This window comes from Labrus bergylta, chromosome 23, assembly GCF_963930695.1.
Source record: "Labrus bergylta chromosome 23, fLabBer1.1, whole genome shotgun sequence".
NCBI lineage: Eukaryota > Metazoa > Chordata > Actinopteri > Labriformes > Labridae > Labrus > Labrus bergylta.
Window position 1 is genome coordinate 7,149,851 of NC_089217.1, and position 15,606 is coordinate 7,165,456.

General features: G+C 43.6%; 1 protein-coding gene and 5 non-coding genes across 10 annotated transcripts in view; 2 read left to right on the plus strand and 4 right to left on the minus strand.

Moving 5' to 3' along the window:
* The window catches only part of trnal-caa (transfer RNA leucine (anticodon CAA)), a 112-nt gene extending 24 nt beyond the window's left edge, over positions 1–88 (minus strand). Inside the window, exons 1-2 of the tRNA in view lie at positions 51–88; positions 1–22 (exon numbers count right to left, since the gene is read on the minus strand). The exon at positions 1–22 is cut by the window's left edge and continues 24 nt beyond it. This is a non-coding gene — a tRNA (tRNA-Leu). The remainder of the gene's footprint in view (positions 23–50) is intronic.
* The window catches only part of wnt5b (wingless-type MMTV integration site family, member 5b), a 74,697-nt gene that overhangs the window by 52,516 nt on the left and 6,575 nt on the right, over positions 1–15,606 (minus strand). The gene's annotated exons all lie outside the window — the stretch shown is intronic.
* Positions 463–574, minus strand: trnal-caa (transfer RNA leucine (anticodon CAA)). Its single transcript has 2 exons — positions 537–574; positions 463–508 (listed from the first exon to the last, which is right to left on the minus strand). It is a non-coding gene; the product is annotated as a tRNA-Leu (tRNA).
* trnal-caa (transfer RNA leucine (anticodon CAA)) lies at positions 1,199–1,310 on the minus strand. Its single transcript has 2 exons — positions 1,273–1,310; positions 1,199–1,244 (listed from the first exon to the last, which is right to left on the minus strand). It is a non-coding gene; the product is annotated as a tRNA-Leu (tRNA).
* Positions 14,513–14,585, plus strand: trnak-cuu (transfer RNA lysine (anticodon CUU)). The gene has a single exon. It is a non-coding gene; the product is annotated as a tRNA-Lys (tRNA).
* Positions 14,963–15,035, plus strand: trnak-cuu (transfer RNA lysine (anticodon CUU)). The gene has a single exon. It is a non-coding gene; the product is annotated as a tRNA-Lys (tRNA).

Here is a 15,606-nt window from a genome sequence, read left to right on the forward strand (position 1 = left end):
CGCCTCCATGTGGAGACCAGAAGTCCCTTTAACTCAGGAAGGAGTCAGTCCTTGAGTCTGGCGCCTTAGACCGCTCGGCCATCCTGACTTACTTAAGTATTGAGGATTTTACAGTATCTGAAAAAGGGCATGGAAGGAAAAGTGTGAGCCAACATTGCTTCTTCAATATGCCTCCCAAAGACTCACATAACATTTATTATGATAATGTTTATTATTACATTCCATTAAACTATCCAAAAATAGAGAAACTTGTCTTTGCAGAGGCATGGAGATAGAAAAATAGCTTCCAATGTAAAACACCTCAATGACACTCGGAACATGACATCTTTTAACTTCCATTTTTCAATGCCTGACTCAATCTGTTATCTCTTAAAGTAAAAAAAAGGCAGAATCCCAATTCCTTGACGCCGTGAAAACATCTCTTTCCAAATGTTTGTCGTCACTCAAGGTAAAAAAAACCTGTGTCAGGAGTGGGATTTGAACCCACGCCTCCATGTGGAGACCAGAAGTCCCTTTAACTCAGGAAGGAGTCAACCCTTGAGTCTGGCGCCTTAGACTGCTCGGCCATCCTGACTGCTGTAAACCTGATGGGCTTAAACTGCCAATTCAAAGATATTTACAGCCCTGTTCCACCTCGTCTGCAGTGTAAGAGACTTCAAGTCTATTCGGCTGTTTTCCAGTTGACACAGAAATAGAAACACTATCTGATAAAGAAGAAGCTTAATGGTGGTAAACAGATACTCTTCAGGAAAAAGATGATGAGCGCAATGATGAGGTGTACTCATGTCGTTGGGTTATTGTGTTGCCGAGGTTCTCATGATGTGTTTTGTGACGGCTCTGTTTAAAACGTTTGTTGGTTATTTTGTTGTTGTTATAGTCGTCTTTTGTTTTTTAGCTGTTTTGATTCGTTCCTTTTTTGTAAATCAATGCACTTTGTAAACCCTTGTTTTTAAAGAGGCTATAAACGATGGTAGACACTACACAACGGCAGGATAACTTCACTTAAATGAACAAGTTAATGACAGATATTGGATGATGACTTTGATTAAGTTAATTTCTGTAGAATGGCGGTAGGAGGTAGGTTCATTCAAATGATTGGAAAGACACTGACAACAGTTCATTGTATTTTGTTAAACAGCAGAAGTGTTGTGTTGCGCAAAGGGGGCGATACCTGAGACCTGAAAGATAAAACAATCTCTGTCAGGAGTGGGATTTGAACCCACGCCTCCATGTGGAGACCAGAAGTCCCTTTAACTAAGGAAGGAGTCAGTCCTTGAGTCTGGCGCCTTAGACCACTCGGCCATCCTGACGATGAAAAAAACGGTCAATGAATGTATGATGTGAACTGATTTGACCTGTTTATGATTTTAAAGGATTATGTAACAGTAATTTGTCCTTTCTTGTTACAAAAGTAAAAGCAATAAGAACGTGTCTTACACTTAAACTATCAATCCTGATGTATAAAATATATTTCTGTATATTTCTGCCATCCTGACTGCTGAATTTCAAACATGACAGAATCCATGAGGACAGCACAGAACTCAGACGGTCCTTAATACATATGTTGTCATTTTTGCGTCATATATTTATTCACATTTGATTGGTGTTGACGAGATTTTCCCAAAGGATTTCTATCTCTCTATCTCGCTATCTATCCATCTATCTATCTATCTGATGGATGGACTGATGGCCTGCTGAGTAGACAGACAGGTGAAGGATGGATGGATGGAGGATGGAGGAGGGGGTTCGACGTCTTTGATCCTCCCTGCAGAAATAATCAACAAAGCCCTGAAGCAGGCCAGCTAGACCTAAATAAGTGTTTGTCGGCTCGGTGTGTGTGTGTGTGTGTGTGTGTGTGTGTGTGTGTGTGTGTGTGTGCGTGTGTGTGTGTGTGTGTGTGTGTGCGTGTGTGTGCGTGTGTGTGTGTGTGTAAGCGCACGCCGTAGGGTTTTCTGGCTGCATGCCAAGACCAGCTCCCATCAGGAGAGAGATCAAAGGCTCCCTCTCTCTCTTTTTCCCTCTATCTCTCTATCGAACTCGCTCGCTCATATTTCTCACACTCGTTCCTCCCCCTCATCTCTCCCTCTCCCTCTGTCTCTCTCTCTCTCTCCCTCTCACTCTGTCTCTCTCCTCTCTCTCTCTCTGTCTCTCTCCCTCTGTCTCTCTCACTCTGTCTCTCTCCTCTCTCTCTCTCCCTCTCTCTCTCTCACTCTGTCTCTCTCCTCTCTCTCTCCCTCTCACTCTGTCTCTCTCTCTCTCTGTCTCTCTCCCTCTCTCTCTCCCTCTCACTCTCTCCCTCTCTCTCTCCCTCTCTCTCCCTCTCTCTCTCTGTCTCTCTCCCTCTCTCTCCCTCTCTCTCTTTCTCTCTCCTCTCTCTCTCTCTCTGTCTCTCTCTCCCTCTCTCTCCTCTGTCTCTCTCTCTCACTCTGTCTCTCCCTCTCTCTGTCTCTCTCCCTCTCTCTCTCCCTCTCACTCTCTCCCTCTCTCTCTCCCTCTCTCTCCCTCTCTCTCCCTCTGTCTCTCTCCTCTGTCTCTCTCTCTCTGTCTCTCTCCCTCTCTTGAAAACACTCATTATTGCTGCACGTGATTTCTTCGACATTCTTGCACTTTTCTCTTTTCTTTTTACCAGAGGGCTGAGGTGAAAACCGTTTCCTATTCAAAACAGGAACAAGGAGAAGAAAATGATATAAAAAAAAAGAAAAAAGAAATGATTTAAAAAAAAAAGTAAAGGAGAAACTGCTGGTTGCATTAAACACATAACACAAACATACAGACACAAAAACTACCGACCAGTGCTTCAAAGCCCAGGCCAGGTGGTCATGGGAGCAATTGTTCTTGCAGGCGTGTGTGTGTGTGTGTGTCAGTCTGTGTGTGTGTGTGTCTTGTTGGTTCACTGTCTGGTCTCGCCATTATGCCCTAATTGAGACAATATCTATCGTCTCCTTATACAATTCTGTTTCAGTGGACTCTTTCCACAGTGTACTGCTGAAGGGTCCTCAAGCAGAAACATTTCTCAGAGTTGTTGTGGTTATTGCTTTGGTTTATTTCATCCTACATTTCCCAGAATGCTGTTCAATAGTGTCTCACTTGGTTTATATGACCGTTATATGTATTTATAATCTCCTAGCTTGTGTGGTGATAACCCTGATGACATCCTCATACTTGAAGCCGTTTACTTTGCATCCTATTTTTATTCTATTTGTAACTTTTTGTTGTGCTCAAAAACATCGAGACATAAACACCATGTGTTAATCTTCTTGGTCTTGATTAATGTTCTTGACACTAAGTTTGTTACTGGGAGTAAACTAAACTGGAGGGAGGGTCATGACATCAGTTTGGATTTTAGACACTGAACCGTTGAGATTAAGATAAACTGTTCATTGCTTTAAAGCATCAGATACAGAATACAAGTGTTGAATTGATAATGTTAACTGAAGACCCTGAAATCTTTCTTTAAAATGTACATTTACGTCTCACACTTAGACGGCATCTACTGCAACTAAATGCTCATTAAAAAAAATAAGAGCCTCATGTGAACGAAACAGCATCTCATAGGTGTTCTTTGCTTGGCGTTGTCATCATAGCTCTTGAACGCCCTCCTGGAAATTGTTCGCACTTTGTTCCGACTGTTCTGGGAATTGAGGCTCATTTGCACTTGGTGTATGTCTGTATTCTGCATAACAACATCGGCTAAATGTCTAAAAATGTAAATGTAATTGTGGAGATAATGTTACTTTCCTTTTGGGACTCACAGAACGCTGCACGATGTGAGGCGAGCACGTCGCTGTTTGTCATTAAGGCGACTCACGGGGGCTCGTACGCATGCAACAACTCAACTTTTTCTCTGCTTTATCTTTTTTTTTTTTTATCCATCCATCTTTTCCTGTCGACGGCAGCTTGTAGCGTGGTCATATTTTCTGTCTTTCTTTCTGTCATTCTTCTTATGCAAATAGGGCAACTTAATCCCATAACCCACAATCCCAATCAGGCCCCTTTTCCTTCTCTCCTTCTCTCCTCCTTTGTCCCATATTTCCTCTCAAACTCTGTCATTCACCCTTTCTTCTCCCTCCTTCCCTCATTCCTCTTTTCCCGTCCTCATCCCCATCACTCCCTTTTTATTTCGTTTTTTATCCCCCTTTTTCCTCTCTCCTCTCTCTCTTCTCCATCCCGCTCCTGCCGTGTTTTTCTCCCTCCCTCATGATGCGCACACACACACACACACACACACACACACACACACACACACACACACACACACACACACACACACACACACACACACACACACACACACACACACACACACACTCCAGCGGTAGTCATTCTACTTATAGCCTCGCCATAAATCAACCTGTCATTCTCCGTCATGCTCGCTGGATCTCACTGGGGCTTGTGGCAGACACACACACACACACACACACACACACACACACACACACACACACACACACACACACACACACACACACACACACACACACACACACACACACACACACACACTGCAAGGGATAGCGACGTGAGCCCACACATAAGCTCAAACCCAGGCACAGACACACAAACACTGACAAATATAAAGACTCAAACACACTCAAACAAATGCATAAAACACACACACACACACACACACACACACACAGTACGAGTGTGTAGCGCTAAAACGCACACCAGCTGCCGTGCAGAGACACTTCTTTGGCTCTCACACTCAAACTTCGCAAACTTAGATCATCCAAAGACAAGATCGATGGAGAGAAGGAAGGTGAATGATTTAGAGAAACAGAGATGTAGGCAGGGATAACAGGAGCATGCCCACCTGTCCCTTAAACACACACACATGAACACACACAGCAGCTGAAACAATGTCTGCAGCCTTCAGGGCCTCCAGGGCAAAAAGCTTTACCCTACAGGCCGCTGAAACTCACCACCACCACCTCCTCCTCCTCCTCCTCTTCCTCCTCCTCCTCCTCCTCCTGCTCTTCCTCCTCCTCTTCCTCCTCCTGCTCTTCTTCCTCCTCTTCCTCCTCCTCCTCTTCCTCCTGCTCTTCCTCCTCCTCTTCCTCCTCCTGCTCTTCTTCCTCCTCCTCCTGCTCCTCCTACTCCTCCTCCTCCTGCTCTTCCTCCTCCTCTTCCTCCTCCTGCTCTTCTTCCTCCTCCTCCTCCTCCTCTTCCTCCTCCTCCTCTTCCTCCTGCTCTTCCTCCTCCTCTTCCTCCTCCTGCTCTTCTTCCTCCTCCTCCTGCTCTTCCTACTCTTCCTCCTCCTCCTGCTCTTCCTCCTCCTCTTCCTCCTCCTGCTCTTCTTCCTCCTCCTCCTCCTCTTCCTTCTCCTGCTCTTCTTCCTCCTCCTCCTGCTCTTCCTCCTCCTCCTCCTGCTCTTCCTCCTCCTCCTGCTATTCCTCCTCCTCCTCCTCCTCTTCTTCCTCCTCCTCCTGCTCGTCCTACTCTTCCTCCTCCTCCTGCTCTTCCTCCTCCTGCTCCGCCTCCTCCTCTTCCTCCTGCTCTTCCTCCTCCTCCTCCTCCTCCTGCTCTTCTTCCTCCTCCTCCTCCTCCTGCTCTTCCTCCTCCTGCTCCTGCTCTTCCTCCTCCTCCTCCTGTTCTTCCTCCTCCTGTTCTTCCTCCTCCTCCTCCTCCTGCTCTTCTTCCTCCTCCTCCTCCTCCTGTTCTTCCTCCTCCTCCTCCTCCTGCTCTTCTTCCTCCTCCTCCTCCTCCTGCTCTTCCTCCTCCTCCTCCTGTTCTTCCTCCTCCTGCTCTTCCTCCTCCCCCTCCTCCTGCTCTTCTTCCTCCTCCTCCTCCTCCTGCTCTTCCTCCTCCTGCTCCTGCTCTTCCTCCTCCTCCTCCTCTTCCTCCTCCTCCTGTTCTTCCTCCTCCTGTTCTTCCTCCTCCTCTTCTTCCTCCTCCTCCTCCTGCTCTTCCTCTTCCTCCTCCTGCTCTTCCTCCTCCTCCTCCTCTTCCTCCTCCTCTTCTTCTTCCTCTTCCTCTTCCTCCTCCTCCTGTTCTGTCTTTACTTTCCTCCCTGCTCTGATCTGTCCTTAAATATTACAGCCATTGTTCAGGAGTGTAGAAAAAAAAGAATAATTTATAGATATTGAAACAGTTTGCTGGTAGTTTAAAAATCATTTTGGCATGTTGATCCAAGTAGTTAAATAATACATTTCTTCTTTCTTCTACTTCTAAAATCATGGAAAATTAATTTGAAAAGACTTGATTAAAACAGTACCTTAATTAAGCAATAACATTTGACATATTTTAGTTCTACTTCATAATATTAAGAAGAAAAAAATAAACAGCATATGAGAAATTGTTTCTCTCCACATTTGTCTCTTTTTGATTCAACTTTTCAGCTCTCAACCCTCTCCTCCTGTCTTTTTCTACCCGGATCAAGATTTCCTCTCCCCATGACCTCCTCCTGCTCATCCTCCTGCTTATCTTCCTCCTCTCCTTCTCCTTCTCCTCCTCTTCCTCCCCCCTCCTCCTCCTCTCTGCTTTCCATGACCAATGTGAGAGCCTCATGAAGACCCTCTGGAGTCAGAGGATTTCACGGAGCTTTGTGTTTGAGTGAGTTGGAAGACGGCACATGTGGCATACAAGGTCATGTAATCCTGCGGCCTCCAGATACTGTTATTGACACATTCACACACGTACCAGCACACACACACGCACACACACACACAGAGCACTCTTTGACCCACAGTGCCCTTGCACACACTGAATTGAGCATGAACACAGGCTCAGAAAAACATAGATGTCCTCGTACAACCCACAATGCCCCCAGTGTTATTGAGAATGTAAACAGTGACGCAGATACTTTCTGCTTCAAACTGGACTTTACTAAGTCTTTGTCTTCAAGAAGAGTGATATGCATAAGACCTTTTACTTACAGTCAATTAATTTGTTGTATCAGCCATACTGTCTCTTAGATAGAGTAGATAGAGTGCAGAGAAAATGAAGTACTGGCTGGAGATGCGTTCAGACGGGGACTTTTAAGATTTCAGATTAGCAGCAACCTCTGTTGTTGAAAAATGAAGCCAATTGTGACGTGCAAAATCCCGCAGTTTTGTCCACTTGAGGCCGGCTCTAAGAGCCCCAGAAGTCACATACACAACTCCTTCCAAAAATGCTCGTTTTTACAGCATGCTTACAGCCTGGTACAAAGAATGATATTGGTCGGATTATATTTGTCCTCATGGTAACAAACTGTACGGGTGTGAATTTTTAAAAACGCATTTGTTTTACTTTTACACGTTAGATTGATACCCAAATGTTCCAGACACTGCTAGACTTGTTTTTGCTTCTTGTGGGCATTCCAATGATTTTTCTGAGTTAAGAACTAGTTTTTGATAATAATGATTCCAAATGGCTGCAATACAAGAACAGAAACCAATGTTTCCTATCTACCTGGAAATGGTAACAAGTCGAGTTTGAGATGTACCGAGCTGTTGTTGAAAGTTAACATGTTGTTTCTAGAGATGTTATAAATCCATCTTCTCTTTCCCAGGGACTGAGTCTGATATCTAAAACTGAGTATTGCTTGATTTACTGAGAACCCCTCCTGATACAAGCAGCTTGATCATGAAAAAAAACAAATGCTGATGTTTTGCCTGCTGTGACTACCATTACACTCTCCAATAGCACCACCGCTGTTATTTTGTGAACTTTTCATTCTGATTTACCAAAAAATTAAATAATGAATTCAAACTGCACATTTGACACATTTTTAAATCTTTACTCCTTTAGCAAGAGCTAATTAGCTTTAGGGTCGTTGCATTTGGGCTTTGATGGGATCTATAAAAGCAAAAGCAGCACACACACACACACACACACACAGACTAAACTACACACAGACTAAACTACACACAGATATGGATTTCCAAGGTCGCATTTCACGCATTCAGTCTGTTTCTTATACAAGTCCTCCTCTCTGTCTCTGCGCTCCACTGCTCCTCCTCTGTATTCTCCTCCTCCTCTCTTTATCTCTGCTGCTGTCTTTCACACAAACACACACACACACACACACACACACACACAGGCTCTCCAGAGATGTGTCCACTGCTCTGACCTCTCTCTCTCTCCTGGGAGTGCTGGCTGTCTGCCCGGCTCTCTCTTTCTGCTTCACACTTTCTACTCTCTATCTCTTCTTCTGCTTCTTTTTTCTCTCTGTCTCTTTCTTTCTCTCTCTCTCTCTCTATCGATCTATCTATTCTCTAATCTTTTTTTGTCTCCCCCTCGCTCTTATCCTCTCCTCTGTTGCTCTTGCATCCTCTTATCTCTTCATCCTCTCTCCACTCGATTCCTCCCTCTCCGTACGCTCCTCTGCTTTTAACCCTTTCCTTCTCGACCCCCCCCCCCCCCTTTCCTTTCCTCCTACAACTCCTCCTTGTCTCCTTCCATCCTTTATTATTTCTTTCCAGGCTTCCTGGGTGTTGGCACGGCTGCAGGGTTGTGCCTTGGGCTCCTGCTGCCTCTCTCCGGGCACCGTGCCCACTGAGGGTGAAGCTCGAGGGGTTTGTGTGTGTGTGTGTGTGTGTGTGTGTGTGTGTGTGTGTGTGTGTGTGTGTGTGTTGTGTTATGAGATGGTGTAGGGAGGGGTCGCGAAAGAAAGGAAGAAAAAATAGGAAGAACAGGGAAGGGGAAGTATTGAAAGAAATGGGAGGGGGGTTGTTGACAGAGATGAAGAGAAAGAGACAGATTTTTGTTGAGTCACTTTTTGCTGGCTTCAGTGTGTGTGTGTGTGTGTGTGTGTGTGTGTGTGTGTGTGTGTGTGTGTGTGTGTGTGTGTGTGTGTGTGTGTGTGTGTGTGTGTGTGTGTGTGTGTGCGTTTGTGACTCAGCAAGAGTGTTTGCTTAACTTCTATTATAGTAAGCTTGGTGATGACAGGCAGAAATAACGATATTTGTTCTATTTTATATCTGTTCTTGTCCTGGTCTATATGGGTTATGGTTAGGCTGAAATTAATCATTTGAAATGTTGAGAGCCAAAGTTGCATGCATTACAGGCTTCTGTAATCCTTCTTTATATTCAGATTATTTTTGGGGGGCATAGGACAGCTGAAGATTCAGAGGAAACATGGGGCCCTGTGACCGTTGTGAGGACTACAGTCTCTGTTCAAGGGGCATCTGCACTACCAACTCACTCCTCCTACATCCAATGGTTCAGGAAATGATCTGCAGAGGATGAACATATTCCAAAAACCATATTAGAGCTCCATCAAATGTTAAACTAAAATGTCTGTCATATTCTCTTATTGCACAGGAAAGCCATGTATGCAGTAAATATCTATGCTTAAATTAAAATTTGCTTTATAGTTTTTTTCGCTTCCAATGCTTTGTTTTGAAGTCAAACCAGCTGTGCAAACCTGGGTGGATTCATTTTGGATCTCTATAAATAATAGAACAAAACATACTAAACCTGCTCTATGAAAAGTTTCACATGTGTCACTGATGTGTGTGTGGCTGTGTGGAAACTAATGCTGTCAGCAGTTTCCCAACACATGCACACGCACACACACACACACACACACACACACACACACACACACACACACACACACACACACACACACACACACACACACACACACACACACAACCCCCCTCCCATTTCTTTCAATACTTCCCCTTCCCTGTTCTTCCTATTTTTTCTTCCTTTCTTTCGCGACCCCTCCCTACACCATCTCATAACACAACACAACACACACACACACACACACACACACACACACACACACACACACACACACACACACACACACACACACACACACACACACACACACACACACACACACACACACACACACACACACACAGTGACAGGGGCAGCATCAGCACACCTGTACGCAGCTGCATTCAGATAGCAAGTTTTTCCCTGCTGGTCACTAATGGTGCAGCCCTGCTGGGAGGGGTGGAGCAAATGGCCCGACCCAACCAAGCATGATGGGAGAGGAGGGGGGGGGGGCGGGGTGTTAGTGGTAAGATGGAGAGAAAGTGATGGGATGGAGGTGGCTTGTTATATCAATTTGTTATCAGGAGCCAAAACAAAAACAGAGTTTAAAATAGAAAATTGAAGAGGGGAGAATTTTTGTTTGACTTTAAAATGTCAACTTTCACTCCTATCTCATCATCCTATTCCATCTTAAAAATGTTTTATCTCCTTAAGATTTCTAGATACATTATTGTTCTGGTATTTAATTCTCTCCCTTTATATACCTCCATCCTCTCCCCACCCCTCACTCATTCTTTCCCTCTTATCTCTCTCTCCCTCTCACTCGAGTGTTCACTGGTGAGTTTCAGTGATTTAGCGCCCTCTGTCTGTGTCCACATTTACTGCAGCAGCACAGCTCAAAACTTCAACCATTCTTAACTAGTGATAACCCTAACCCTAACTGACCTGTTTTATTATAAGTTAAAGACTTAGAAATAATGCCATCATGACATCCATGAAATATGAATCATAACATGAGCGTGTACTTAAAATGATACAAATGTTTGGAATGACATGGAAAATTATCTACATATATAAAAATTAAAAATAAACTCAATTGAGCCCGTCGTCCCCCAGGGGGGAAGTTGCATAATTTGCTTTTTTTCATGTACCTATGTGGAATAAATATTCAGATGTGTAAAATGTCCCTTACTGTAAGAACATAACGGCTCGTTCCTGTCCTTGGAAAAAAGACGTTTGACTAAATAATCTTAACTTGAGGTTCACTTACAAAAGGCACTGAAAGCCACTCTGAAAAAAAGCTGCAACCTTAGCGGAAAATATGTTTTTTTTCATGAAGTCATAAATCACATATTATGCAAAATGTTTTTTGGATGAAAAACCAAATACAATCAAACTGCTGCAAAAACGTACATGCATATGTAAAGAGTGATGATGACACCATGTCCTGCTGCTGCTGCTGCTGCTACCACACACAGTTTGTCCTTGCACTAATGCCAGGCAGACACATCTCTTTACATTTATTGAACATAACGAATAACACCAGCCTGATCTGGATTCAAGAAGCGTGCATGTTTAACAGATGATGCCGACGCAGGAGCTGCCAACCCTGATGTGAAATATCTGCTGCTGCACGTGTTAAAATATGCAGAGAGAAATGCAGGCGATACTCAAGTGTTTTTTTTTTGGTTTTTTAACCCTTTCTGTCCAAACATCAGCAGCGTGAGAGAGCTTTCCGAGCAGCTGCCCAGTGAAGCCACACTCTGATAGAAGCTTCTGACGGATTTGAGAGCATTGTTGATACAGTGCTCAGATTTTGAATCCCTGACTCAAACAGATTTTGTTTCTCTCCAAACATCCCGCGTTGATTCAAACATGAGCAGACAGAGAGATCAGCAGCTTTGTGATGAGGAGGTTGATTCGAGGCTCAGGGAGACGCTGAGTTCTGTCTGTTGCCGAGAGTGTAAAAACTCTCTTAAGACAAGAGTGTACTCGGATACTCAGCCTCTTCTTTATCCCTCCACCATGATTGAAGTGAGGTAAATGAAAACTCTGTCCACAGAAACTCACTCCAGAAGAAAACATCAGTATTAGACCATTTTACAAAACAATATTGACACCATGAGCTGTTCTATTCTGTCCTCTGAGTAACATAACAACATTCAAGTAAATTACAATATGACAATTCCATTCAGTAGACGTTTGTGCGACGTACATCTGAGAGCCTTTTTAAAAGTGATGATGTTTGACGCTCCATATTTGATCAGTTTGCTTTCATATCTGTCTTTTCTGGTTTTATCTGCCAATAGAACATTTATCATTTAATCATCAAAAGCAGAAAAGGAACAAGTACCTTTAATACCGTCTCAAAGAAGCATAGAGTTATAAAATGAGTTTATTCTTCAACTGGTTTTCTCTGAAATAAGACAATTTCATCCTCTCTATAATGCAGTGGTTTCCCTCCACACACACTGAATGAACTGCTGTCTTTACACTGTGTTAACGCTCGTCTGGCAGAATGAATATGCTCAGCAACATAAACACAACAACACAACCGGGCAGTCAGAGGGTTGGGTTAGTTATCCAGAGAGCCGCAGAAAGCTCATTTGGCAAAGGCTCATCTTCCTCCTTCAATGCAACACAGCTCCAGTCATTACTCTCTTTTTAATTAATCACTGCAGCCAATCGCAGATGTATCATTTTTAAAGAACTAAAAAAAAAAGAAAAGAAAATGTGTTTGCGTGAATCAATGTTGTCTGCCACCCAAGGCCACTGAGTAATGTTTTGTTGATTCATCTCACACACCTACACAAGAGACGAAGGACACGATAAAGGAGAGCGGGTGGTCAGATGGCAGAATAGAGGATTGAAAAATAAAGGATAGAAGAGTGTCATGATTGCAATCACAAACAAGAGATGTTGGGAATAGATTTAATTTGATGCTCTCTCTCTCTTCTGCTTTCTCACTCTCACTCTCACTCTCGCTCTGTGTGTGTGTGTGTGTGTGTGTGTGTTCGTGGTTTGTGTGTTGCTGCTTCAGAGATTGGAAACACACTGAGTAATTATCTAGAAAGAGCACCTGGGCACTGAGAATCTCATTATAAAATAACCAACCCTCTAAAACACCCATCGCATGGGGAGAGCAGAAGAGAGAAGAAAAAAAAAAACCAGAGGAACAGACAAAAAAAATGAAGAGAGAAAAAGAGAAACAAAAGAATCATAAACATCTATAACACTGAGAGCAATTCTAGTTGCTATTATCTTTGTGTTTATGATTCAATGCTGTGCATATCTCATGCAGTTTGACTCAAACATCCATCAAAGGGATTGTGAAGGAATCAACTCGTGTTTTTCTTTCCTACTTTTCTCATATCGGAGGTCTTTTGCTTGTAAAGTGTCCATAACATCTTGTCGAGCAAAATGGCAGCAGGACTGATCAAAAACCATGAGGCATAAAGGCATTGCCAGAAAATACAGTGTTTTTAACTGAATTTCCTTTGATGTCTTGCAGTTGCAGACAGTGATCAGTAGGAGGCAGCGTTTCCTCTCATCTGACTGACCCAAACATTTTCTCTGTCACTCTTTTATTACCTTTCCTTTTCCTGTCTCTTTCTTTCTCTGTCCCTGTTTTTCTCTCTCCACAGACACACAAGTGCGCACACACACACACACACACACACACACACACACACACACACACACACACACAATCTCACTATCACCTGTTTTTCTAAACTTGTTGTCTTTTGCAATGACCAAACTCACCCTGCACAAATGTTTGAGTCAGCAGGAACACAGATTGTGTGTGTGTGTGTGTGTGTGTGTGTGTGTGTGTGTGTGTGTGTGTGTGTGTGTGTGTGCGCGTGCTCATGCATGTGTGTGTGTGTGTGTGTGTGTGTGTGTGTGTGTGTGTGTGTGTGTGTGTGTGTGTGTGCGTGTGCGTGCGTTGAGAGGACCACCCTGCTGATTTAAACGGCCTCATTCATGGCTGTGTTTTGATTGGCTGACAGTGACAGGGTAAAATGATTTACAATGGGTCAACACAGCAGGAAGGCTGCAGGTCACAGAGTCAACACACATAGCCTGTCAGGTGATCTCAGATTAGGAAGTACAGGAAGTAAATTACTGTGAAATCACATCAAAGCACCTCTTACGATATATCAAAAAATCCTGACAACTACAGGTAGATGTTCATATCGTCCGTCTTAAATCAAATGCACTTCAAGGCTATTCAATGAGTGAATAATGAGTGTATTTCAATTCTCTCTTCTGATAACTGAGCTGACCCAAGAGTAAAGACAAAACAGATCCTAATCAAGCTGTCGGAAAGACCGGTGGATCTAGTTCGACCATGATTGGTGATAAAAGTAAAAACCACCTTTTCTTGTGACTGGCATAGAAGCCAAAGAAACTGGTGTGAATTAAATGTGAGATCAAAATCAAACTGAAGTTCTTTGTTGCCTCTCAGGAGAGTCTGCAGCTGAACTTGACTTTTGATATGAGCGCTCATATGCGAACATGAATCCTTACCTTCACAAATTTAAGAGGATGGACTGTGGAGATTCTAGTTCATGTTTGTGAATCCACAAAATGTGCATCTCAGAGAGCTGCAGATATGTCTCTCTTGCTCTGCCCTTCTAAAAATAAGCACCTTGACTATTTTTGACGTAGCCACTGTATGGCGGCACCAAGCTCCACTGTGCACTGGCGGAGGAACAGCAAAGAAAATCAACTTTTCTAAACTCAAACAGCCTGTGCAGTTACCTTTAAGAGGTAAAAGCAAGAAGAGTAAAAGTGATCAAATCACAAGATTGGAGTGAGGTAATGAAATCATGCTGACAAGCTGTCCCCCCCTCCCCCCCCTCTGAAATGGTCGGTGGTGTATAGAATCATTTGAAGAAATTTAAGCTGCTTGACAGATACAATTTTACACTCCTTTTTGGAATCCTGAGAAAAGGAACCTCAGTGATAGATCTTTTAGCATGGGGAGTGAAGAGACTTGACCAAGTAATGCAAAATCCTAAAGCCCTCTCAGTGCAGCGATGAAATCGGAGACAAATATTCTCCTACCACAGCCCGGCTAGCTCAGTCGGTAGAGCATGAGACTCTTAATCTCAGGGTCGTGGGTTCGAGCCCCACGTTGGGCGCTGGTATTTTAGACTGGATGCTCCGTCCACTGATTACAACACATTTAATCAATGGATTGATGAAGGGACACAAATACTTAGGAAAGCCATCTCAGTCAGTCCATGTTTGTCTATGTCCCATAAATCCATGAGGTCACTGGAGGATATTTCTCTGTTAATCAGCATCAACATGTGCTGTTTGAGAACTTAAGTAACCCACCATATACGACCTTTCATTAAAAGAGTTTTTACAGAGTTACATTATGATAGTCTCCTTTATAATCCTTGATGTGGAGGGTGAGGTAGTCCTCCCAGAAAAACAGCCCTAAAAACCCTTTAACCCTAAACTCATGAGTTAGTGCAGCCACAAAATTGGATCCATTTGTAACACAGGAACAGCCCGGCTAGCTCAGTCGGTAGAGCATGAGACTCTTAATCTCAGGGTCGTGGGTTCGAGCCCCACGTTGGGCGCTGTGGTTTTGGGCGGCACATGTCATCACTTTGCCTGGACTCCTATCAATCTGTACTGTCCATTCACAGTGTCAAACTGCAACATAATCCTCAGATACAAGATACATTTGGTATATAGGCTGAAATAAGTGTGCATTCTCTGTACCCTAGTTTGGCTTAGTTGGCGTAGCGGGTCGCCAACGTTCAGAGGTCACACTGGTCATAGTTCTGACTTCTACATATCAACTCCCACTCTCTCTCTCCACATGTTTTCTGTCTCTATCTATCTGTCCAAAGTAATGAAGGTAAATACAAATAATAATAATCTTTGGGAAGAAAACGATGCCTTCCTAGTACACTTGTTGTGTAATGTGAAGAAAGTTGTCTGAAATGTCAGTAAGGGTCACTGCAGCGATCTAATTGGATCCATCTCAATGCCAGTGTCATCCTGACTAGCTCAGTCAGTAGAGCATCAGACTCTAAATCTCAGGCTCATGGGAAGCGGCCCGATGTTGGGCCCTGGTGTTTTGAGAGAACTTGGGATAAGTCAGAATTATGAAATGTCCTTGGGGTTTTAACTAGATTGTTTGTC